Below are 25,335 nucleotides of genomic sequence, written 5' to 3' on the forward strand. Positions count from 1 at the left end.
GCCCTTTGTCTGCTTTCCCACTAACCAGTCAGCATTCTGGGATTTGATGGTTGGGAAAGACTAGGTGTTAAATATTTAGTTAGAACTTCTATGTATTAATGCAGTTGCACAGAAATGGATGGTTCTTTGAAGGTAAAGAATTAAAGAGAAATGCAAACTCAAAAAGGAGAAAAAACATTAATTTGGTGGGGGGGAGATTTGAATTTTTAAAAATCCTCTATGTTTTTAAAATTCCAGTGTCAAAATCATTACCAGTTGTGGCTAGAAGAGATGTCACTTATTTATTTATTTCTGAGTCAAAGCACTTGATTAAAATAAGATTTATGTATGAGCATCTGTAATGTACATGTTAAAGTCTACATTGATTTATTGATTGATCTAAGGATTTGCAAGTTTATTTGTTTTATGCACTAAGTTAGTAATTCATTAAATAAAGTTGGGTCGTAGGAAATGGAGAGGAGCACTTTTCCTTAAGAAGAGTGGTAACCCTGGGAAAAGTGGCCTGTAATCTCAGGGGCTGGGGAGGCTAAGGCAGGAGGGTCACAAGTTCAAAGCCAGCAACTTGGCAAGGCCCTAAATAATTTAGGAAGACCCTGTCTCAAAATAAAATGTAAAACAAAACAAAACAAAAAACAAAAAACAAAAAAAAAAAAAAGAAAAGAAAAGAAAAGAAGGGCTGGGGATGTGGCTCAGTGGTTAAGTACCCTTGGGGTACCTCAGTGGTTAAGTACCCAGTATGGTGGGGGGAGGGTGTGAGAAATAATGGTTTGGAAGAGGACTGATCAGAAAGAGTATAAATCATATGATTTCTAAAATACCAATATAAATTATAATTCTGGGTTTGTTCCAGACAGTCTTATGCTGGTCAGCAAAGAACAAATGTTAATAGTCTCAGGAATATCATGATTATATAAAATAATCTATAAGTACAACTAAACAAAAAGTATATTTTGTCTTGGGTCAATTAAATTTGCCCCTTGTTCCTCAGCACTCAATGTTCTGTTCTTCTCAGCCTAGGCAGACTGCTCTCACTGGTGTAATATGCTCACAAAGGCCAGCGAAGGAGTGTGGTGGGATTAAACATCATTCCTGGGCTAACTTTACTGTGTGTGTGTGTGTGTGTGTGTGTGTGTGCGCGCATGCGCACATTGATCCAGTATCCATGCTGGGTCAGAAAGCGTCTTCCTATGTATGATTTATAGGATATGTATAGTGGCAGTGTCATGGGTTATAACTGGAACCCAGAGGGTTTGAAATCCATCATGTTGAATTTTGTTCAGAATGTTAGAACTGAATTACCCCTGAGTACTTTTATCTCATAGTTTAGGAACCAAGATTCAAAGATGGCAGGTGCTACATTCACAGAATCAGAAGTAAAACCACTATCTCCAGATTCTTGGCCCATGGTTCTTGCACACGCACACATGCACGCACACACACACGAGTTGTATATATATGTTATGTAATATTTAAGACTCATGAAAAGGTATAAATAATTACATAGTAAGTGCGTAAGTGCTTTAACATCCTAGTTAAGAAATAAAATATTGCTTATGTGGTGTGACCTTTTCCTCTCTAGAGGTAACTGCCATCCTAAATTTGGTGTTTATCATACACATGCGTTTCTTTACAGTTCTGTTGCATGAGAATGGTAAGGGTCACTTTCAAGGTGTCTACCATTCATGACAGATACTGGCCATAAACAACAGGTCTAGCTGTGCCGGGTTGTTCTGGTGGAATATCAGCCCCGTCACAGCTCCCTAAGCAATGTTTTAAGATTGTATATACTTAATGTACAGTCTCACTGTAAGTCTCAGGCTCTTCTGCAAGTTGCTTGAATCCTCTCAATTGTGAAGTTCATCTGTACTGGAATATATGTAACTATGATTGGTTCATATTCATTGTTTAACATTCTGTTGTGAATAGGTCACAGTTTATCCACTTACCTATTCATGTCTTTTACTTATTTTTCTACTGGGTTGTCTTTGTGATTTGTAAGTAAACTTTTAAAATATTTTTGGGAAACTTTTAAAATTTTTTTAAATAGTTGCAGATGGACAGCATGCCTTTATTTGTTTATTTTTTTTACGCAGAGCTAGGGATTGAACCCAGTGCCTCACACATGCTAGGCAAGTGCTCTGCCACTGAGCTACAGCCTCAGCCCGGGAAACTGTTTTTTTAAACTAAACAGCTGACATGTACATAAGCCCTATTACAGTGTTACCTTTCCAGGGCTGTTTTATATATATATATATATATATATATATATATATATATACACACACACACATATACATATACATATATATAGCTATGTACACTTGAAAAGGGGTTTAGAGCATTACCTTAATAAGACAGATGTGAAGTAAGCCAGTATAACTGCCTAAATGTTACCATGCCTGTGCCTGCAGTTACAAACATTTCTTTCTTTAGAATGGATTTGATATATTCTTAGAACTCTTGATTGTAGATTAATTTGATTTCTCCATATTTACATGGTCATGCAGAAGAAAGTCCTGGAAGTATTCTAAATGAGAGGAAAGTGTGTATAGGAAATTATTAAAGTCTCTTTTTTTCCCCTCTGCTAAGTAATGGTTGGCACCATTGCTTCCTCTTTAAACCATGGATGGGCCACAGGATGTGAAGGAAGCTAGAAAGGGAATAGAAGCCCAAGGCCATGGCTGTGTTCTTTCCATAGCTTTATTTATTTAAATCATTTGGGCTGTTCATGGCTTAGCTTCCCTCCTTTTTTTGCAGTCAGTGTTGACTGAACTTGAGAAGCACAGGCGAGGCTGTTTGTTCTCTTGTTGGCTACTTGTATCTGCTTTCAGAAAGGTTATTGTTTTCAAGGATCTTAAGCTCCAGGATTAGGACAGTTAAACCTTTTGTTGGCTTGGAAAATGTAACCTTGCTCTTGGTTCTGCTGTCCTGGCTGCTGCTTGCTTTTCTCCCTCCTGTATCTTTTCTTACAGATTGCTCGCATTCGTTATCTACCAAATATCTGTCCTCCAGAGTCTCTCACGTTTTGTTCATTTTAATTTTTTAAAACCTTCTCGTAGTTGTACAAAAGGATGTATGCATTTCAAAATGCTCTTCAGGCTGAAGGTTGCCTTTTCCTGGAGCACTGGCCTCTTTTGTTGTTGGGAGCTAACAAAGAACTGTCATTTGCTGGGTATTACTGGCAGGGAACCGGCCAAGGGTTCTAAGAAGAATATGTGTAACCTGCCTGAGCGCTCTTGTTTTAAAAATTGCCATCTAACTTTGTCTCCTCTGCCTTGGGAATAGCAGGAACTTTCAGAGTTAAGAATGTTGTTCAGAAGAAAGATGTTTATTTATTTTTAGAGGCAGGAAAGATTTCAAGTGTATTTACCATAACTGCTTTTTTTTTTTTTTTTTTAAATAAGAACTCGTGGACTTTCTAAGTGTGTAATCTCAAAGGGAAAGCAAATCTCACTACGAGTCTTAGCAATATATAAACCTTTGGAAAACAAACTGAATTTTTATTTTAGCTTTTTATGTTTGCTTAGTCAGAATTAATATTACCCCAGTGGTTCTGAAATTCTTTTTTTCTTTGCATTTCATGCCAGATAACTTGATTTAATGATGTAGAAAATGAAAAAAAGGCACAGGAGAGAAGTGTTTAAAGAAATTTTGTTGGTGGTACAAAGGGCATGATCTTAATCCTAAGAAACAAGCAGTTCTCAGATGAGGTCATCCTACTTAGTTTTTGTCTTCTTCATGATCACATGGGTTAAAAAGAATCTTTTTGGACCTTTAAAAGAATTCTGATTTATTTTGGGGAATATTTTTCACTTTATGAGCCCCAGTTTCTAGTAAAAACAGAGCATAGATGTACCTGAAACCCAAAGACCGGAGGCTGGGGGTATAGTTCAGTTGCAGAGGACTCGCCCAGCATGCTCTAGGCCCTGGGGTCCATTCCCAGCACTGCAATGCACAGGCCCCAAACGGAAGACTAGGGTGGACAGAACCAATCTTCCTTCCTATAGAATCTTTGTGAACAGTTGTGAAGATGATTTCCAAAGCCCTTTAAAGATACAAAGTTCTATCTAATGGTTCACAGTGACAATAGCAACATTTTAGGATTCTCTTCCAACCCTGTCACTTCCTTCAGTGGAACCGAGTTTGGGGTGGAAGAGGTGTAGTGGTTTTCCTGGACCAGAGTGCTCAAGTAGTCACCTGCTTTTGTGGAAGCACAGGCTTTTATGGGACATTATAATATGCGACTAGTAAAGAATCAATCCTTTGAGAGTAACACGGGTCGGGGGATGAATAAAGAAACACTCATCAACAGCAACCACACACTGGGAAACCCTGACATCTTAAACAATAATCAGGCTTTTGAGATGCTGATATTTACAAAAAACTATTTTTTCCTTTTTTTTTTTTTTTTTGGCATGAATCTTTAAGCACGTGTATTTGAGGGACCAAGAAAATGTGGGCCAAGCTGATGCTGAGCTGCCAAGGTGGTCAGTGCTACTGAAGCAGTCTCCAGCACCCCAGAACATGCAGACCAGTGATTTGGAGCCAGAAACCCCAGGACACAAGGGAGGCTGTGGCCCTTTAAAGTGCCTGTTGCAAGGGGTGCATCTTAGAGAAGACCCTGCTGTTTGACTTTTCTGTACTTTTGGGAAGGTCTGTGGACCAGGAATATCCCAGTGACTCATGTTGATATTAGGAAGGACTCAAAATTCCCATCCTTTTCTTAAGCTGATCCCAAGAATAGGTTGTGGGTTGGTCTCAGAAACCTAAAATGTCTTATTTTTTGGATGTTTCTTCTTTCGTCTAATAGGATTTTGTAAGGGGATTCACATATAAGGGCCTATATCCCCCAATATTTTTAGAATGGTTAAATGTTGGGACCACGTTCAAATCTCTGGGTTGATTCCAGGAGCTTTGATGTACTCAAGGCCTGTGGACCCTCGTAGGACCCCAATAATGAGAGTGCCCCAAACCCCAGTGCTATAGGTTCTCAAAGAGCTTAGTAGCCCTTGCTTGTGTGCTGATTCCAGGGCCTCAGAAATACATGCCGTTATCCATTCAGCTGTAGTATATTCTTTTCTTGATTCCCAACTCCAGTATGGGAGTTAGGAATATATTTTATGTAGGTAGAGGTATGGATTTGATGGCTACGGACTGAGTTGGTTGTTTTAAACATACTTAATTGTAATAGTGAATAACATTATATTTCTTTTTTCTTTTTCTTTTTTAAAATTTATTTTTATGTGGTGCTGAAGATCAAACCCAGTGCCTCACACATGGTGGGCGAGCGCTCTACCATTGAGCTACAACCCCAGCCCTATATTTCTTATTTAAAAAAAAAAAAAAAAAAAACACCCTAATAATCACTATCCAAGATAGTTTCTTTTTGACTGTGTTGGTAATTATCATTTATGATCAGAGAAACTAAGATAATGCAGGGACTTGTTCAAAGTTTCCCAGTGAGTCAGTGAAAGAATAAAACAAATCAGAATCCACTGTCCCTGGATGCTGAGCCTGGTGCTTAGTCCAACAAACCTGTTATTGGGGATTAACATCCACTCAGAGCCAGAAATAGACCAATTGGGACCTAAATCAGTTTTGATCATTGGTCTCTAAGGATGAAAGGCTGAGGGATACATTAATTTGCTGGGCAATTGATTTTCCCTGAGGATAAGAGAAAAACAAAACTGAAATTGTTAGTCATCAAAAATGGCCCAGCCACTTTTGCTAATAACTTATGTTTGGACTTGGAAAACTTCCAGCTCTATAAATAGATTATGGGAAACCTTTTGGGAGAGGGGGAAAATGGTACACAGGACTGTTTACATACCTAAAAATAGTAGGCCCATAGAACTTGGAGAGAAAAGTGAGGTCTATAACCCTGAGCGTGGGTTAAAAGAGTTACCATACTTCAGAGCTGAAACTTCACTTTTTATTACCAATCACTTCCAAGAATTGGTAAGTTTAGAAAGAATAGGTTAAAGGTTTGGCAAGAGGATTTTTTGGGAACAATTTGTACAAGCAGAACGTTTCTGAACGTTTCCATTTTTTTTCCTGCAGAGAGACATGGTGACTTGGTCACCTGCGATCATACTTTGTCTTGGTGGAGGTTAAGGAAACAACTCAAGTGGAAATGAGAACCAGCTCCACATTTTTATATTACAATTGAAATAGAATCACAAAATGCTTCTGAAGCCACGTACAGTCGTAAAGTATCACTGTTCAGATATTCTGGGCTCATCATTGTGTTATGAAGTCAGTCAGAGGAGCTTAATATTTAACCCTGGAGGTTGGTATCAAAAAGGCACACTTTGCTGGGTGCAGTGGTGAACATGTGTATCTCCAGTGACTCTGTAGGCAGAGGCAGGAGGATTGCAAGCTCAAAGCCGGCCTCAACAACTTAGTGAGACCGTAAGCAACTGGGCAAGACTCTGTCTCAAAGTAAAACATTAATAAAAAAGGGTTGGGGATGTGGCTCAGTGGTTAAGCACACCTAGGTTCAATCTCCAATACCAAAAAAAAAACAAAAAAAAAAAAAAAGGCATGCTTTATCTTTCACAACGGGCAGACATTGGACATAATTTCCTATGTGTGTGTTCCTTTCCTTTCTTGTTCTCCATATCTACCTCTCTGTTCCTGCCTTCGTTTCCCTGACTGTGCTGCTTTATGACTAGCTGTCTCAGGTGTGGCTTCCTGCATTTTACAGCCTGGGACATTTGCATTGGCCACATTTGGTGTTCTTTGGATGATGAGTGGGTGGGTGAATATGAAATGGCACATGTAGGAACAAGATTGTGACTCTCTACCCTGTGGGGCTAGCGTGTCTAGGTCTTCTTGGTCTGCACCTGGCACACCCAGAGACCTGAAGGGTCCTGCAGCCCTCCCATAGGCCTGCCTGTCAGGGTGATGAACACCTTTATGGGAATGTGGGGAGGACCAGCTGGTTGTATTGAGAAGTGGTGTATCTTCTGTATTTGGGGCCACACAAGAATCAAAATAATGATTTGCTGAGACTGTTACTGTTCCCTGTGGATTTTTGGCCTTTTGGTTTCTGCTACTGAAGCCTCCTTTTAAAGAATATATATGTATCACCAGTTATATGTGTGTGTGTGTATATATATATATATATACACACAAGCACACACACAACCTGTAAATATCTAACTGAACCCATTAAATAATGAAGTTTGCTTCATTTGTTTAGTACTTGCTGTTTTTCTTTTTGTTGTTATTTTCCCTTTTTTAAAGAAAAATTTATTTGTCCTTTTTATTTATACATGACAGTAGAATGCATTTTGACATATCATACGTACATGGAGTATAACTTCCCGTTCTTGTGGTTGAACACGATGTGGAGTTACCTTGGTCGTGTATTCACATATGAACATAGGAAAGTTATGTCTGAGTCATTCTACTGTTTTTCCCACTCACATCTATTCTCGATCCCCCACCTCCCTTGCTGGTTTTTTCTTTCTTTCTTTTTTTTAGTTGTAGATGGACACAATACCTTTATTTTACTTATTTATTTTTATGTGGTGCTGAGGATCGAATCCAGGGCCTCGCACATGCTAAGCGAGCGCTCTACCGCTGAGCCACAACCCCAGCCCCCTTGCTGGTTCTTTGATAGTGTGAAAATCCTTGAGGAATCTTGTTCTTTTACACTAGGGACAGAAGGAATTGGTAGGTGAAGATGAAAGCATTTTGGGATAATGAACTTAAGGAAAAAGAGATGTTTTGTCTATAACTGTGAGCTGAAGGGCATGGGGGGATTCCTTTCCACCCAGGAGTGATGGAAGTCCCTGCCTTCAGAATTGAGGCGTGACGGACATCCCCGGGAATCCTGGGTCCTTGGGAATACAGGAATACTAAAGTGGAGAAAGAATGATGTTTTCTGACTTGTGCTTGGAAGATGCTAAGGAGTCTGAAGAACCGAACAGCCTCATAAGCCAAGCGGGCTATCATGGGAAAACCGGAAACCCCTGCCATTGTCTCTTCCAACCTTGAGTTAGGGTTAATTTGTCTCAATGACAGAAGCAACTTAGAAGCCTCCCTTCATGCTCTTTTTATTGGAAGATTATCTTAAAAGCTTTCTTCTTGTTGCTGCTCCGTTTCCCCTTTCAGGCAGGGGAGGGGGACCTTCCCTGAACTTCAGTGGTTAAAAGTCCACTTGGCCCAGAGTCAGCCCCAGTGAATCCTGAACTGGAGTGGAGGCGATGGGCAGAGCCCACTGAGAGCCAGGCCCCACTCCCCCAGGGAACAGCCAGAGCCCCCAGAGGCTCTCCTTTCCTGGGTTCTGACTGTCATCATGAACAGTGTGGAGCATTTCATTCTTCCAAGAAAGGCTCCTCAGGGGGCTAGCGGATCTCGTAAAGGAGGCTGGAAAGGTGGAAAAGCCAATTTGACATAGACTGTTAATTATGTGCAGTTAGAAAAGGGAGAGTGACAATATGCGACTCCACTGAGGAAGAAAGGGGCTTCCAAAGTTCACCTTCCAATGTCTGAGACAAAGGAGAAAAACTGAATTTATTCAGTTGAATAAGCAACAGAGGACAAAAATATTTCCTGCCCTTTCCCCTTAGCACCCCACAGATGACATTTTAGAGATACCAAAGATAAAATTAGTATGAAAAAACAACACAGGAGAATTCAACAAACTAGCAAAGGATATTGTGGGGATTCTTGGGTTTGTGGTGCCAATCAGCAAGGGCCATGACAGGGACAAGGCAAGTTAAACCAGGAATAACCACAAATCACAGTCTTAGGGAAACATTTTCTTCCCTGGTGATTTTGTATTATAAGGTAACAACTTATAAAACTTAACGTATTTTATGTCAATTGATGAAAGTAATTGACATAAAATACATTATTTTATTGTAGCAAAAATGGACTCTTAACGTGGTTTTAAAAGAATGGGTGTAGTTTATATGTTTTTCATTTAGAAGATAAGTAGTGCTCATTTAGCAGTAATGCTAAAAGATTTTTAAAAAATATGTATTCTTTAGTTGTAGATGGACACAATACTTTTATTTTATTTTTATATGGTGCAGAGGATCGAACCCAGTGCCTCACGTGTGCTAGGCAAGCACTCTATCACTGGGCCACGACCCCAGCTCCTAAAAATTTTTTGTTACATCACTCTACCAAAGCTATTTTAATTTTGCACTTTACCTTCTAGCCTTACACCTGCATACATATTTGTGTAATTGTATTCCTATTGAATATAAACATTTATATTGTTTTTCTTAGTATTTTTGTATTTAACATTTTCCATAGACTTTATAATGATAGATTCTGTTTTGATTAAAAGAATTTTCGTGTTGACCATAATTTGCAAAGCATTCCCATATACTGAGAATTTATATTCATATGTATATGTGTGTATATATATGTACACATATATATATATACACATATATATAATATGTGGATATGATATATGTACATACACATACACGCATATATCTTTTTGTTTCTAACTAATTAGAATGAATTGCTAGGAATGGGATTGCTAATTCATCTTGTGTCAACATTTTTGTGATTCAGCCTACCTATCACTGTCTTGATTTTCCAAAGAGGTATTGTGTATTGTCATGTAATGTAGTGGTATAATGATTTCTTTTTTCTTTTTGTGGTACTGGGGATTGAAACCAGGTATACTCATCCACTGAGTTACATCATCAGCCCCTTTCTGTATTTTATTTTGAGACAGAGTCTGTCTTGCTATGTTGCTGAGGTGGCCTGAAACTTGCAATCCTTCTGCCTCAGCCTCCCCAGTAGCTGGCTTTACAGGTGTGTGCCACCTTGCCTGGTGCTGTGTATTTTTTTCTTTGTCTACAGAAATCTAGAAGTTGGAGAAGAGAGGGTGAATGTATATATTTGTATATGTTTAGTATTTACATTTCCTCTAGTGTGAATTCCTGTTTATATGTGTTAGAGTTTGTTCTGTTTTGAGAGAAAACTTTGTATGTCCTTGGATTGCCTAGGCAGCTGTTGCCAGGATGATTTCCTCTTGTTTTCATTTGCTTTGTGATTAATCTTTGCTAAAGATTAAGAAAAAAAATGAACCATTGAATTAGAGAAGTGACACAGACTGATGTCTCTAAAGAAATGGAAAATATCCAAATTAATTCTGCTCTCAGGGAAGCACTCTTGCCACATTGGAGAGCCTGTTGCTTCATTTTGTGCACATGCCCAGTGCGGAAGATACCACTTATTCATAAGGGAACACAGCCTCTCTCATAGCCTCAGTCTGTGGCCTTGCAGCAACCGTTAGAACAAAAAGCACAATTAATAATGTTCGTCACTGGAAACTGTAACTAACTTACTTCTGGCTGGGTGGCCAGCCAGACTGACTTTTGAAGTATGGAGAATATCAGCCATATGTGAATTTTATTCCTTTACAAAATATTGTCTGAGAGAAAGAGTCTTAAAATCTAAGCATTTCACTGATGGGAAATAATAAGGCCTCTACCAACCTGACTTCAGGTTATTGCTCATGTTTCTATGAGTCTGTGTGAGGCAGGTAGAACTGGGGGTCCCTATGTAACAACAGAAGAAGTGGAAGCTCAGCTGCCTGCTCATGGCCATGCCAGGGATACTGACAGCCAGGACGAGAAGCAGTTAGCTCCTGCATCCCCAAAACTGTCAAGTGGAACTGCATAGTCGTTAGAATGAACTAGGAGATAAAGTTGCATATATGGTTTTAATTAGAGACTGGTACAGTAATTAATATTAATCAATATTAATGATGATGATTTTTTTGTGTGTATGTAGTGCTGGGGATTGAACTCAGGGCCTTGTGCATGCAAGGCAAGCACTCTACCAACTGAGCTATATCCCCAGCCTCAGTGATGATGATTTTAAGTCACCCAAGGAAATGTAGATCATATTCCATGTGTTGTATTTAAAAACACATGTTGGTGCTCTTGAAAGAGTAAATTATATAATTACTTGAAAATTTACTCTATCTCATTTTGGCATTATATGAAACAGGTTGAGGCTGTGGATGTACACATGGGACTCGGCTCACTAGCCAAGTCACTAGGGATAAGGCCCTTCACTTCCCTGAGGCTTGGTTTCATCTGTAGATTGATGATGCCATTAGTATCTATGTCAGAGAAGTTTTATGAGGGATTAAATACAAAGTATGTAAAATGCTTAGTGCATTATGTACAATGTATAGCACGTAGTAAGCACTCTTTCATCACGAATTAGGTGTTATTTGTTGATTTTTGTTATTATTGGTGTTGATTTTTCTTAATCTTTTATATTTAAAAACTCAAGGCTGGGGATATAGCTCAGTTGGTAGAATGCTCGCCCTGCATGTACAAGCCCCTGGGTTTTATACCCAGTATCACAAAATACAACAACAACAACAAAACAACTCAGTGTCGAGCATGTGTTTCTTCATTCCAATTTTTATTATTTCATAAAGACTTGAAATAATAAAAATTGAAAAATTGATTTCTTACATAATTCCTTTTCATTATAAATTCTTTTATACAATTTTTTTTTAACTGAATTGCATGCAGTGTGTAAATTTAGTTGGGATACTCACACTGTGTTGGTTTTGTGGGTGGATATTCATTGTGATCTTGTCCTTTCAATCATGTTTAGTCCTTCAGTCAGCCAGGCCTCAGGAATTATCTGCATTCCACGAGTTCCTTTTGTACATGATATTGTGAGCAGTCTTTGGGCTTTAATGTTTGGAATGAGGCTTGCTTTTTGTGAATATTTTATTATCTTTTCTAAATGATGATCTGTGTATAATCAAAATCAGTTTTAACAAACAGAGAAAATGGCAAAATATGTTTGAGCATGTATGATCTTGGAGAGATTATTATCAGTTTTAGATTATCTAGGGAATGGTTACCTAGTTTGTGGATGTATTTATATTCTCATTTGCCTCCAAAATCTGTTGCCATTGTCTTTTGTGTTCTTCAGTTATACTTTCTACAGAATGGAATGAGAAAAACATGTTTTTGCTGTTGGTGTCATTTAGTTTTAGATGTGTCAGGTTGTGTTAGTCAGTTTTCCATTACTGTAACAAATACCTGAGTTAATCAACTTATTTAGAAAAAAGGTTTTTCTTATCATTTAGAGGTTTCAGTCCATGATAGGGCAGATTCATTACTTTTACTGTGTGTGTGTGTGTGTGTGTGTGTGTGTGTGTGTTAATTACTGAGGTACTAGGGATTGAACTCAGGGGTGCTCTACCATTGAGCTACATCCTAAACTCTTTTTTATTTTGAGACAGGGCCTCTCTAAGTTGCTGAGGTTGGCTTCATATAGACCTCTGGTGAGGTAGGGAATAATGCATCATGGTGGGGGCACATGGTATAGGAAAACTGTTCACTTCATGGTGGGAAGCAAAGAGAAAGCTTTTGGATATACCCTCCAAGGGCATACCTCAATGAACAAAGACCTCCCACCAGGTCCCACCACTTCCCAATAGCACCAAGGTGGGACCAAGCCTGTAACACCTGGACCTTTGGGACACAGTCCCCATCCAAACTGTAGCATAGGTGTTAGTGATAGCTTGCTGTTGCTTCAGAACATACACAGAACTGACATAGTTGAAAATTGCATGAATATAAGTGTCTTCTTGGATATACATCTGTATCTTTAACTTTCTCCACTTGTTTTCTGGCATGATTCAGGAATAAAATGACCTCTGTAGCCTCGCAGTGTATTCACTGTATGGAGAGTAACTAGACCCAAATGTTCAGACTGATAAATATTCAAACACTTGAACTACCAATATGATAAACATATTGAAAATGAGAATTTTTATTTGATGGTTCATAATCTCTAGGGATAGAGCAAAGCCTCAGCATCCCTTTATATTATTATAAGTATAAGCTTCATTGTTCTCTTGATGTGAGGCAATGCCAGTTTGAGTTAGAATGAAAAAAAATATTAGATGATAAATTCCCTTCTTCATAGGGTTATTTTGAATTTGGGGAAAGTTGTCCTAGACAAGAGCCTAAAGTGAACTGTACTGAAATATCAATGTAGAATTGTTCATACTGCTAAAAATACAGAAGCTGGTAAATTATGTGTGTGTAAATTATGTGTGTGTGTGTGTGGTATGCTATTGCACCCAGGGCCTCACACGTTAGGCCAGCACTGTACGACTGAGCTCCACCCCCACCCAGCACTAATGGATTGTTCTAAAGTGGAAAAAAAAAAAAGGCATTAGGAAGAGATTTTTGTGATGGGGCATTGGGTGGTGGTAGATGACCCCCACTGGAGAGCTGACAGGAGGGTCCCCGTGTCTGGACCAGAAGATGAAGGCAAGTTCCTCAGGTCAGTTTAGAGAAGAACCACTGGCAGGATGTCAGGGCCAGGAGGACACTTTGAGCATCTTCCTACTGCAAGACGCCCTGCAAGGGAAGACAGTCTAGATTGCCTATTGGTAAGTTAATGGAAAAACAGGCCCCATCCTAGATCACAGAATTGAAATGATTCTGCATTGTTTCAGCAGAATGAAAGCGATTCATTAGGAAAGGATTTTCTTCTGAAGAGACCAGAATAACGAACAAAAGAACAGAGGTAGTGGGTACCAGGTGAGAAAGCGTAATGATTTTAGCCATCCATTTCTCCATGAACTGCTGGCTCAGGGCTTACACTTTGCATTGGATTGGATGTGGGGGGCTGTGGTTACCAAGAAGAAAGCGGTACCCTGAGGAACTCAGCATCCAGTGAGGTCTGAGGTCTGGAGATCTAACAGGTATGGTGGAGGTGCTGAGTTTGCAAGATGGGGTGTGCAGGGGGACACAAAGAGAGATCCTCCCATTTTCTGCCTGCATGAGTTGGAGTTGTCCAGGTGGATGGGGTGGGAGAAAAAGTGTGCAAATCCAGACTGAGAGGGAGAGAGAACATGGGGCGCTGGGAAGCTGGGATTCCCTGGCCATGTGAGGAGTGTCAGGAGACAGAGATGAAGGAGTAGAAGATCCCAGATCCTGAAGATCTTGAATGCTGCTCAGTTGATGGGAAATTTTTGAAGTGTTTGAAACATGGACGTCAGATCAGCAGAGGGATGACTGTAAGAGCTCACTGTGGTGGCTGCGCGAGGTGCTGTCCAGACACCCCAAAGTGAAGTGGTCGTTGCCTAGATCTGGGGGGGAGGTGCTTTCAGCTCCTATGGGACTTGCTGAGCTGCATTGAACACCTCACCCAATAATGGATGGAGGTGGAACTAATGAGGTGGGGCTAATGAGGTAGGGGTGGGAAGGCCAGGTGTCTAGTCTGTCCAGGGACAGCCCTGAAGGGCACTTGCCTGCAGCGCTCACTATGGGGTTGGGAGTGGCCGTTGTGGAGCCTGCTTTGCAGCTTGACCATTTCTTCCACCCCATCCTGCTTCCATCTCTGCTCTGGTTAGCAGGGCATTTCTGAACTCCTATCTCAGTGAACTTGGCAGGCCTCTTTGATGTCCCCTTAAGGTGCTGAGGCCTGGAGATGGTCTCTGGTGCAGAGCGTAAGCAGTCACCCGCCTCTTCCCACTGTTTCCCTTCTCTGAAGGATGGCATTCTTGTACCACCTGTTGCAGCTCAAAATAATTGTTTCCTGCATCCTACCTCAGCCCCCAAATTTCTAGTTGTTTACAGAAGGTTTATTCTGGACCCTGTAATTCCTTCTTAGACATAACTGAAGTCACCTGTTGTGTTTTGAATCTATTGGACTATGAGATGTTGAGATAGATCTGTTCATTAAGCCGTTAGCTATATGTTCATTCAACAATATTCAGTTTACATTCATTGAACACTTGCTTGGTGCCGGGTTTTCCCTTAGGTACTAAGGTCATAGAAATGAAAGATATCAGTCCTTTCTCCTGGGGAGATAATAATCTAATGAATTCTTCACTGGACTCAAGGGAGATGTTTGGAGAATAAGCAAACTTCTAAATAGATTGTGTTTTTTCTCTTTCTTCCTTTCTTCTTCTTCTTCTTCTTCTCTCTCTCTCTCTCTCTCTTTTTTTTTTTTTTGGTTTGGTGACAGAGTCTCACTATGTTGCCAAGGCTGGTCTTAAACTTCTGATCTTAAGTGGGGTCGTCCTGCCTCAATCTGGAGCCTGGCTAGATACTCTTTTTTTTTTTTTTGTAGTGGAGATTGAACCCAGGAGCACTTAATCATTGAGACACATCCCCAACCCTTTTTTAAATTTTTTACTTTGAGACAGAGTTTCACTAGGGACTTGCTGAGTTGCTGAGGCTGTACTTGAACTTGTGATTCTCCTGCCTCAGCCTCCTGAGTTGCTGAGGTTGCAGGTGTGCACCACCACACTTGGCTAGACACTGATTTTCTTAAGTGTACCTGGCTACCCTGCAACCCCCCGCTTGAGGGAGCAGGAATCTTCTTGCTTGATAGTCAAATGATGGAGTCATTTGTGAGTCACTGTGAGGTACCAACAAAGGCAGTTGATGCGTTTCATAGAGTGAGAGTTTTTCTTTTAACACCTCCACTGCTGCTGTCTCTAACAGGATTTCAAATGTACTACGTTCGTATAGGCAGACACACAAACTTGTCACCTGTTTAATGCTCAGCCCAGGAAAGGGAACCCAGACTAAAGCACCAAAAGGGCAATTGAGAGCACATGCCTGTTATCCCAGGGACTCAGGAGGCTGAGGCAAGAGGATTGCAAGATTGAGGCTAGCCTCAGCAACTTAGTGAGAGCTCATCTTAAAATAAAAAAAAAACAAAAAGGGTGAGAGATGTAGTTTATTGATATAGCACCCCTGGGTTCAATCCCCAGTGCAAAAAAAAGAAGATAGAGTTAATGGTTTATTTATTTTCTTTTGGCTTTAGAATCTTTAGGTAAGTAATGAAGTTTTTGTAAGAATAATTGATTACAATTCCTACAAGGCAGGGCGAAATGCATGCTTTGTGGTCCACTTTTTTATTATAAGGAATTTCCCATCTTATTCTTTTTTAATCATAGGCTTTGATTTCAAGAGTGGGTTAGAGCAGATATTTTAAAGAATATATTGTGTGATTATCAGGTGCAAAGTTAATTATTAGTTTGTTTACCTACTGGATGTATATTACCTATTATATATTTTATAACTAAATGACCCAGTAATTGAACAGAATTTATTTTTGTACTTATTGGGGAAAATCGTTCTGGTAATTTTGTGTTTTAACTGGTAGAGACTATTTTCTAATTATTAGAGAATTTATAAGGAAAACCCTAACAGTATGAAATAGATTTTATGCAGATAGTTTGTTTTTTTTTTTTTACATTTTGAGAAGAAAATGAAATGTTTTCCCAGTAATGAAGAAAATGTTGCCTTTGGTTTCCATATGGTCAGAGAACACATTTAAGGTGGTACTCTGAACTTTTAATGAAAAAGGCAGATTTGAACTGAGCTCCACCCCTAGAAGTCTACAGGGAGAGCTGAGCCGATACCTCAGAGGTCCATGGGGTGGGTTCATCCTGGCGCCCTAGGACAGAACCCCACTGGTCGTACCTTCCTATCCTGGCCTCCTTGGCAGCCAGCCAGGCTGAAGATTTGTTCTCAGAAGAGCCCAGTAACTGAAGTGGAAGGTATATGACCAAACACATGAAGGTGAAACAATCATTAAACTCCCCACCCCTGGTTGTCATCTTTTTTTTTTTTTGGTACCAGGGATTGAACCAAGGGTGCTTAATCACTGAGCCACATCCACAGCCCTTTATCTATTTATTTACTTACAGAGCAACAAGGGACAGCTATATTTTTTCAATCCTGGTTTGAAATATGCTTAAAAATGGGTGAAATGGTAGGATTTGGTGCTTTGGTGGACTGTTAGTCCTGCCTTTCGTAGCATCATGAGGTCTCAGACTTATTCAGTTGGAAGGACTCAAGAATGTCTACCGCCATCCTTATGGAGGAGAACAGGAGGGGTCACATACATTTAGTGCATGGGACCTCAGGCCACACGGCCAGTCCAGGAGTACTTCTGCTAGAGGGCTTTGCCTCCTCACAAGACCCTTCAGCTCTCCAGGCTGGACTTGGTGTGACTTCTGGTATCCCAGGCCCAGATGGTGAGTCTGACCCCACTGGACAGCCAGCACCAGGCTGATGGGCGTGGGTTCTGGCCTCTCTCTTCTCCGGTGGGGATTCTGAGGCCAGAGTTGGTCTTAGTCTAGCCCAGGTGAGCCTGGCTCCTTGGTAACTACTGCCCAGGCACCGTTCGTGCCCTCCTGGAAGTCAGTCTCAAAGTGTAACTCACCATACTTGGTCTGCACACCACAGGGCTGAAGTGCAGTGGTAGCAATGGCCAGGAACCAAATACAAGCTGCACAGGAATACTTTTTTGGTCAATTGCTGACCAAAATAAATACATGAAGGTGAAACAATCACTAAACTCCCCACCCCTGGTCATCGTTTTTTTTTTGGTACCAGGGATTGAACCAAGAGTGCTTAATCACTGAGCCACATCCACAGCCCTTTATCTATTTATTATTTATTTATTTTTATTTTTTTGGTACTGAGGATTGAACTCAGGGACACTCAACCACGAGCCATATACACGGCCCTATTTTGTATTTTATTTAGAGACAGGGTCTCACTGAATTGCTTAGTGCCTTACTTTTACTGAGGCTGGCTTTGAACCTTTGAACTTGCTATCCTCCTGTCTCAGCCTGCTAAGCCACTGGGATTCCTCCTCTTTCTGGTGAGACACCTTTCTGAGATTACTGGCCCTTTTTATTTTTTTTTAACATTGAGACAGGATCTTGCCAAGTTGCTCAGGGCCTTGCTAACTTGCTGAGGCTGGCTCTGAATTCTTCTGCCTCCCAAGTCACTGGGATTACAGGCATATAAGTTTGCTCAGCTTCCTTTGTGTTCTTGAGATGTTTTAGGAAACTAGCCCTTGCTCTTCTTTTCCAATTTAAATTTTTTAGGAACCATCAGGATATAGAACAGGCATTAAAATTATGTTTTGTGGAAATCAATGACATGGAAATGCTGCAACTTAATATTCAGCAGAATCAAACAAAATTGTGGTACAATTACCTTTCTGTAAAAACAAAATATCTATAATAGAAAAGTTACCTAAAAATCCCCCAAATGTTAGGATTGGTGATATTTGTATGGTGGGGCGAAGGATAGAGTTTACTTATTTATTTTAGTTTTCTGTAATATTACAAATTAATAAACACACATAGTACATAATTCTTCTTTAAACAAATGTCTATTTCATTTTGTAGAAAATGTGATTCATAGTTCAACTTTTTATCCTGAAATGTATATAAATTTATTTATTTTTTCATCCTGTAATATTACCTGAATACATTTATTTACACTTGTCCCTGTCATGGTGGTTGATTAGGGCACACTTAGTTTTGCACTTACTGATGATTTCTGATTTGACTAGGCTCATGTGTTCTGGCCAGCCTTCCCAGCCCCCGGGCTGCATCTACTAGGTCCTACCTACTTTAGCAGGGAAGTCTTGAGGGTAGGGACATAGAAATTGCTTTTTTCCCCCTTAAACTCCCCAGGCAGCTAGTAACTGCTGTTTATTTATTTATTTATTTATTTTTATTTTTTTATTTTTTATTGTTGGTTGTTCAAAACATTATATAGTTCTTGATATATCATATTTCACACTTTGATTCAAGTGGGTTATGAACTCCCATTTTTACCCCGTATACAGATTGCAGAATCATATCAGTTACACATCCATTGATTTACATGTTGCCATACTAGTGTCTGTTGTATTCTGCTGCCTTTCCTATCTAACTGCTGTTTATGCTCCCTGAGTGCTTCATTCTCTGTAAAGGATTTCCCAGTTACTCATCTTCCCATCACAGTGCCTAGTACAGGATCTGGCAAGCAGTTAGCACTTGATTGATTCATATTAAATGAGTGAGTGATCCTGCCTTACCCAGAATTCTCAACTTTCCTTGAATTTGGTTCATGTGTTTATAATACTTAAATTACACCCCAGTGTTAGAATAAAATTGGGTCAGAAAGCTTTTTTTTTTGGGGGGGGGTACCAGGGATTGAACTCAGGGGTACTTGAGCACTGAGCCACACCCCCAGCCTTGTTTTGTATTTTATTTAGAGACAGGATCTCATTAAGTTGTTTAGTACCTTGCTTTTGCTGAGGCTGGCCTTGAACTCTCAATCCTCCTGTTTCAGCCTCCTGAGCCGCTGGGATTACAGGTGTGTGCTGTGCTCCTGCAGAAAGCTTTTAAATTAAGTGAGGAATGTGACCCTTGTGGGGGAGAAGAAAACTTTTTTCCTGTACACTCCTAGGTTCGGTGGTTGGAGGCTCTGCCAATTAAACTGACCAGAGAGATTTGTTAACAAGAGAAAAAACCGTTTAATTACTTAACCATGCATAGCAATTCTGCAAAGAAATGTGGCTTTAGGAGGAGGTCAGGATCTCTTCCTAGAGGGTTCAGGATTGTTTATAAGGTTTGTTATTGGGATTAGAATTAGCCCTCTGCATCGATAAGAGTGAAGTCATCCTCCTCTTTCTGGAGAGACACCTTTACAAATGGGAATTTCCTTTACATAAGGGAAACATACTTAGTTTGTAGAGCTTGTCCAGCCACTGCTCAGTTGTCTTCAGCTCAATATATCTGATGCTAACTAGGTAAGACTGTTTGGGGTTGCACACTCTGGTCCCCTTCACACTCATATACGTATGATTTAGGGCTGCAGTGAGACATGGTCATTATAGGACAAAACAAGCCCTTATCTGGAAAAGATTGATTTTGCTAATTTCCTCTGTAAGGCAGCACTGTTAAAAGAGAAAGCATGGGTCCCAGGCCAAGTGGCAGCTGGTGATTCTGCTGATAAAAACCACAAGTAATTTGGGGTCCTTAGAGTACTGCGGGCCAAAAGGAAAAGGCAAATCACTCTGCCTTTGCCCATTTTTAATAGAAAATTAATTTCTGGGTGTGAAAGACTCTGCAGCTGCCACAAAAACAGGCAAATGTTTTTTTTTTAAAATAAACAAATAGTATATTTCAGCAACAAATTTCTCATTGTAACAGCTAACATATTTGTGACTGTCAATTTTAGAAATATTTCTTTTCAAATGTCTTGGAGACACAAGTATTTGGGATTTTGAAGATAATACTATGTCCTTCTTCAGCAAGGAAGCATAACACAACAAAAAATGTGTAAAAATGCTTGTGTTAGATGAATGCTCAGGAAAAATACTGTGGCAATCACAGTGAGATTCTGAACATATTTTCCCAGCATTTCTGTCATTTCTCCAAAATATTGCCATTGTACATGCAGCCATTTTTACCACAGCTCATGGGACTTTGTGTAGCTTTTTAAGAGAATTCTTTCATTCCCCAGCCTCCTTTCCCCCGCCCCCCACCCAGAGTATTTTGGGGTCAAGAGTTCCTTTTGAAACCGTGAAACCTCTACACCTGACTTGGTGGTGTACACCTGTAATCCTAGCCATTTGGGAGGCTGAGGCAGGATGATCACAAGTTTGGGAACAGCCTAGGCAACTTAACAGCCCTTTCTCAAAATACAAATTTTAAAAAGGGCTGAGAATATAGGTCGGTAGTAGAGCGCTTGCCTAGCATGGGTAAGGCCCTGGATATTATAATAATAATAATAATAATAATAATAATAATAATAATAATAATAATAATAAGGCCCTGGGTTCAAACCTAGTAGAATGATGATGAAACTGTGAAACCCTAAGGAAAAAACTGATTACAAGTAGAAATTGACATTTTATCTTAAAATATATCCAGGGAGATATTTGAGGGCAATTCAGTTTCTTTCTTTCTTTCTTTTTTTTAATGGTGCTGGGTATCAAACCCAGGACCTCACACATGCTAGGCAAGGCATTCTATCACTGAGTTATATTCCTGACTCTCCATTCAGTTTTTTATGTCCAACAATTCTGGCCATTTGTAGATTTTCTTTTTTTTTGCAATGTGTGTGTGTGTGTGTGTGTGTGTGCGCGCGCGCGCCAAAAACTCTTGGGACAGAAGGAATTCAGGTGGAGAAGGAAGTTGTAACTTTTTTAGTAGCCTCGTGTTAGATAGTAGTTAGTGATGAGCAGTGGCATGCAGGGCAAGGTCACAAATTTTCTTTAAGTTGCTGCCAAGGCCAATGATGAGTACATAACCCAGAGGAAAACACCAGTACACAAACCTTGAGGATCAACAAACAAAAGCAAAGGGAGCCAGTGGGGGAAACATCACGAAAGAAGGCTTTATAGGATTGGCTCTTGACAGGACCCAGAAACGTCAAGATAAAACTTGAGTCATGGTCCAAGTGTCTCCTTCCATCTCAGAAGGCCCCCCTTCTTTTGTGCTGGCAGTCTCACAAAGGTAACCTCTGACCCCAGCATCCACACTAACATAGGACTGCCTTGTAGATGCAGCCCCCCTGAAGGGGATGGTCACTATGACAGTCCCAGAAGAGGACCTGCTCAGGTCAAACTCCACTGTGAAGTACTGGTAGGACACCTGACTGGTAAAGTTGCTAAAGGAGGATCCCAATTCTCAGGACGTTGCCAAAAGCCCAGAAGCCAATCCAAGGAGAACATGGTTTTTATAAAAAGGAAAAGGAAGGTTTATTGCTTTGCTAGCAAAGGAGAAACAGAGAATGCCTGTCCCAAAGGCTGTGATTCAACCCATCTGCAGGAACAGGGGGCTTTTAATGAGGTGATTCAAAGGCTACATCCCACCTGTTCTCCTCTGGAGTTGTAATTCACTTGTAAATTTGGGAGATAGTTATTCCTGAGATCTTCTGGCACCACCCCCAAAGTCTGGATTGCTTTGTTCCTGTGGTGGGTGTGTGCTCAAGTATAGATAAATCTGCCTAAAATGGGGAAGGTGGTAATCCTGTTTTCCCTGAGATGAGGGATGGGGAGAGATTAGGGAGGAGCAGGGAGAGGGGAAGAGAAAGAAACAGGGCCATTTTAAAAAGAAGTTGCTGTGGCCGAGCAGAAAGGGTTATATTCAAAGCATAAAATAGACCACTGTTGCAGAACGACCATGAAACAGTAATAAAATCGTGGCTAGCCCTGTGCCCTTTGTGGTTCTCTGCCTGGAGGTGGCCCACTCTCTAGAGAGTTCCCTCTTGAGCCTCCCTCTTATCTCACCCTGCTCTCACTTGGCTTCCCTTTACCTTCACTTGCAATGAAATTCTCTTCCATGATTTTAGGTGTCTGACTCTAAGTTTTCTTTAATTGGAACACAAGAACCAAGGTTGGGAGCTTCTGCTACTCGCTCTCCTGTGACACTGTGACTTATTGTTGTTAGAAATAAGGAGGTGCCCCAAGAATTCAAACACGTGCTCCAAGGTGGGTGGGCAGGCAAAACTTTGCTGCTGGCAAATGGTCTTGATACCAGACCGAGCCTGGTTAGCAAGCGCACCTGGGCAGGCAGCTCACCTGCTTATATCTTGAACCTAACAGAGCATTGCCCTTCCCTCTGATTGGAGGAGTTGGGGGTTACAAGTTACTGCGATTGGCTAATTTTAGAATTAGGGCGGGCAAAAGAGAAGAGCTCCAATTGGTTTCAAATAAGGCTAAATACTAGATTTTTAAAATGAACCGTAAGACTTTGTATTTCTCACAATGTGGGTGGACCTATGTAACAGTAGCACTTAGACTTCAGAGTTAGCTCAGGGTTCCTGGACAGCCAAAGTAAACAAAACAAAACAAAACAAAAACATCAATCTGGTTCGTGTTTGAAAACAACAATAAAAATTCCATTTTCTTTCTCCAAGGAAATGAAGTATTTCTTAGCACTCAATTCTTAAAAGAAAGGTTTTTTTTGTTTGTTTGTTTGTTTTGTTTGGTGGTACTGAGGATTGAGCCCAGGGTGATGTACTGAGCTACATCCCCAAACTCTTTTTATTTTTTTATTTTGAGACAAGGTCTTGCATAGCTGCCCAGGCTGGCCTTGAATTTGTGATCCTCCCGTCTCAGGCTCAGGAACAGCTGTGTGCCACAAGTCAAGCAAATTAAGTTTTTAATGGGGAGCATCCTACAAATAAGAGCTGTGAGTTGTTAAAACAGTGTGCTCAGAAACATTGTTCCAGTTTGTTCGTTTACTTGTTCATTCTTTTGATCTTTGCTTAGATATTTATTATGCACCTGCTGTGTGCCATACTCTATGCTAGATGATACAGCTACAATAGCAAATAAGACACAATCCCTTCTCACATAGTTGACTATCCAGAATCTGAAGCAGACTCCAGACCATGGATCTGCTCCACAGGGCCAAGCTGGGCTCAGTGATGAGCATCCAAGGAGTGGGTTTCTCCATGTTAGCTGGCAGGTCGTAGGATTTATGGCCTTTGGCTTGATGTGTGGAGGCACAGGCCTGTGATCCCAGTGACTTGGGAGGCTGAGACAGGAGGAATGCAAGTTCGAGGCCAATCTGGGCAACTAAGTGAAGCTGTTTCAAAATAAAATAAAAAAGGACTGGGGTTATACTCAGTGGTAGAACATCCCCGTGTTCAACCACCAGTTCTGCAAAACAAACAAGCAAAAATAAACCATAAGTTGATGCATGGATAACTGCAGTGTATTCTAGCTTACAATGCCAAGAAGGTGCTGACTAGGACTAGGCAGTGGGAGTCAGGACTCCAGCTAGTTTGAGCAGGGCCGAGGTTATTCCTGGAGTGGGGAACAGAGATAAGTGACTTGTTAGTTACTCTTTTAGGGAAGGTGAATTCACCTAAAGACAATTTTGCTGAATGAAAGGCTATTGTAAGTATTTCATTTTATTATTTGTAAAGATTGAGTAATTCATAGAAGATAAGACAGTTTTAATAGTATATTAAAGGCATATGTGACTGGGGTGCAGTGCTTCATGCCTGTAATCCCGGTGACTCAGGAGGCTGAGGTAGGACAATCACAAGTTTGAGACCAGCCTCAGCAACTTATCGAGGCCCTGTCTCAAAATGAAAAATTAAGAAAAAAAAAAAAAAAGGGCTGGGGATGTGATTCAATGGTAAAGTACCCCTGGGTTCAATCCCCAGTACCAAAGAAGAGGAAGAAAAAAAGATATATGTGATAGTGAAGGTGGCTTTGTTTCATTTTATTGTGCTGACATTTTATGGAATATTTAATGTGTGTTTGCCCTGCTGGAATGAGAAGGACCTGGGGCAGAGACAGAAACACACTTCAGAACTTGGGCTGTTGGTCCCCAAGAAAGAGGAGACTGAGAGGCGGATGCGAAGTGACAGGGGAAGGCAGGGTAAGAGTGTGCTCACTGGAAGTATATTCATTAAAAAAATCTTGTTTTTCAAGTCATACATAGGATAAGGGGCTAATATTCAAAATATACAAGCAAATCAAGCTACTTAATAACAAGAAAACAAACAACTTAAAAACAGGTAAAGGAGCAGATATTTCTCAAAAGAAGACATACCAATGGGTATTTATGGAAAATGGCTCAACATCCTCATCATCAGAGATTAAAACCACAATGAGCTATCACCTTCCACCTGTTAGATTGGTTATTGTCGAAGGGATGAAAGGTAAGTGTTGGCCAGGATGTGGAGAAAAGGGAACACTCACCTACTGCTTGTGGTATTGTAAATTAGTATAGCTATCATGGAAAATGGAATGGAGGTTTCTCAAAAAACTGACAACAGAATTACCATATGATCCAGCTATTTCACTGTCTGGGTGTATACCCAGAGCAATTGAAATTGGGATGTTGGGGCTGGGGACATAGCTCAGTTGGTAGAGTGCTTGCCCCACATGTTCAATCCTCAGCAACACACACACACACACACACACACACACACACACACACATCTGGATAGTGACGAGATAGCTGTATTCCTACATCCTCTGCAGCATTGTTCACAATGGCCAAGACTTGGAAACAACAGAAATGCCGAATGGATAAAAATTCAGCTATTCAGCCTTAAGAAGGCAAGAAATTCCATCACTGGGGACAACATGGATAATCCTTAGAAGACATTATGCTAAATGAAATAAGCTTAGAAATAAGATTAACACAAAAAAAGACAAATACCACATAATCTCACTTGTACATGGAATCTAAAAAGATTGAATCCATAGAAGCAGAGAGGAGAAGGATGTCCCACGGGGATGGGGCATGAGGTGGACAAGGAAAGAGGAGGTGTCGGTCCCAGGGCATAAAGTCTCAATTGGACAGGATGAATAGGTTCTGGTGATCTCTTGGCATGGTGACCACAGTCAATAATGTACTGTATTGTATATTTCAAAATAGCTGAGAGTGGATTTTCAATGTTCTTGCCACAAAGAAATAAATATTCAATCATTCCACAATGTATCCATGAATTGAAACTTGACATTGTAACTCATGAATGTATATAATTATTATTTGTTAATTAAAGATAAAATAAAATTTAAAAA

General features: G+C 40.3%; 1 protein-coding gene across 6 annotated transcripts in view; it reads left to right on the forward strand.

The window, feature by feature from the left end:
• The window catches only part of Syne2 (spectrin repeat containing nuclear envelope protein 2), a 329,254-nt gene that overhangs the window by 16,337 nt on the left and 287,582 nt on the right, over positions 1-25,335 (forward strand). The gene's annotated exons all lie outside the window — the stretch shown is intronic.

This window comes from Marmota marmota, unplaced genomic scaffold (assembly GCF_001458135.2).
Source record: "Marmota marmota marmota unplaced genomic scaffold, marMar, whole genome shotgun sequence".
In the NCBI taxonomy this organism is placed as follows: domain Eukaryota; kingdom Metazoa; phylum Chordata; class Mammalia; order Rodentia; family Sciuridae; genus Marmota; species Marmota marmota.